The following is a 1760-nucleotide window of genomic DNA, read 5'->3' on the forward strand; positions in this document are numbered from 1 at the left end:
TTGATCAATCAATTACTAGGAGGTGTATGTTGTCAACTTCCAGTTTGTCGGTGGATTTTTCCATTTCTCTTTGTATTCATCATTTTTTGTTTTACATATCTTGATGCTATGTTATTAGATGCATATAACTTTAGAATGGTTAAAATTTCTTGAATCCTCCATTATTTTTTTTTGCCCATAATCAAAACTTTATTGAAAAAATGACACCAAAATAGATCACTGTTGTAAACCATACAAAATTAAACATAATTACATTATCTTGGTAGATTAACTGGAATTACTAAACTCATAAGGCTTTCTGTGATATAACACAAATTCAAGAGGTCGTGTGGATCATTAGCGTTGCTTTCTTCTAAATGAACACCCCTCTGTGAGTCTGGCCTTTCCTCCTGTTGGCTGGCACAACACTGTTGAACAGCCTACGCAAAGAACCGCCGTCTGAGCATGGCTGAAAACCGTGGTAACCTTGTAACAACCCGGACATTTTACATCCAAAAAATAGGAATTTGGGCTCTGAACTAGCTGTTTCTTTTTGTGTGTTTTCTTTTCCTCTTCTAAGGATGGGTGTAGTAAATCTCTAGCCAAAGGCATATTGATCCTTTCGCGATCCCAGCCAGTCCCGATCTCTGAATCCTCCATCATTATTAATTGACCCACTTTTTCCTTATTAATACTTTTACTTTAAAGTTATTTTGTCAGGGTGCCTGGGTGGCTCAGTCGGTTAAGCGACTGCCTTCGGCTCAGGTCATGATCCTGGAGTCCCTGGATCGAGTCCCGCATCGGGCTCCCTGCTCGGCAGGGGGTCTGCTTCTCCCTCTGACCCTCCCCCCTCTCATGTGCTCTCTCTCATTCTCTCTCTCTCAAATAAATAAAAAAATAAATAAATAAAAAAATAAAGTTATTTTGTCAGAAATTGATACAGCAGCACGAGCTTCTTTTTTCTTTTCTTTTCTTAGCATTTGACTTTCAACCTTTCTCTATTATTATGTTTTACGTCTATCTCTATCTAATTAAATGTCATATCATTGGATTTTGTTTTTTAAATCTAGCCTGATAATTCTTGCCTTTTACTTGGAAAGTTTGGTCCATTTATATTTATCATAATTACTAATACTGTTCGATTTATTTCTACCACTTAATTCGTGCTTTCTCTTTGTCCAGATTTTTCTGTGATTTATTGTTCTTCTTTCTTGACTTTTTGTTTGGATTGATTGACTTTTTTCTAATTTTTCCTCATACTGATTGAAAATATATGCATTTTATTTCTTTAAATGTTTCTTAAAATAGGACTACCACATGATCCATATGATCCAGCAATTCCATATACATACATATATATTATTCAGCCATAAAAAAGAAGTAAGTCCTGCCATTTGCGACGACATGGATGGAACTGGAGGGTATTATGCTAAGTGAAATAAGTCAGACAGAGAAAGACAAATACCATATGATCTCACTTACATGTGTAATCTAAAAAACAAACAAGGGGTGCCTGGGTGGCTCAGTTGGTTAAGTGTCTGCCTTCAGGTCATGGCTCAGGTCATCATACCAGGGTCCTGGAATCGAGCCCCACGTTGGGCTCCCCACTCAGTGGGAAGGCTGCTTCTCCTTCTGCCTGCTGCTACCCCTGCTTGTGTTCAGTCTCTCTCTCTCTCTCTCAAATAAATAAATAAAATCTTTTTTTTTAAAGATCTTATTTATTTATTTGACAGAGAGAAACACAGCGAGAGAGGGAACACAAGCAGGGGGAGTGGGAGAGG

General features: G+C 37.7%; 1 pseudogene; it reads right to left on the minus strand.

Annotated features, from left to right (window-relative positions):
* Positions 1 to 297: 297 nt before the first annotated feature.
* On the minus strand, positions 298 to 591 carry LOC102739543 (small ribosomal subunit protein eS27-like pseudogene; annotated as a pseudogene).
* Positions 592 to 1760: the final 1169 nt, after the last annotated feature.

This window comes from Leptonychotes weddellii, chromosome 2 (assembly GCF_054177405.1).
Source record: "Leptonychotes weddellii isolate Sample4059 chromosome 2, ASM5417740v2, whole genome shotgun sequence".
In the NCBI taxonomy this organism is placed as follows: domain Eukaryota; kingdom Metazoa; phylum Chordata; class Mammalia; order Carnivora; family Phocidae; genus Leptonychotes; species Leptonychotes weddellii.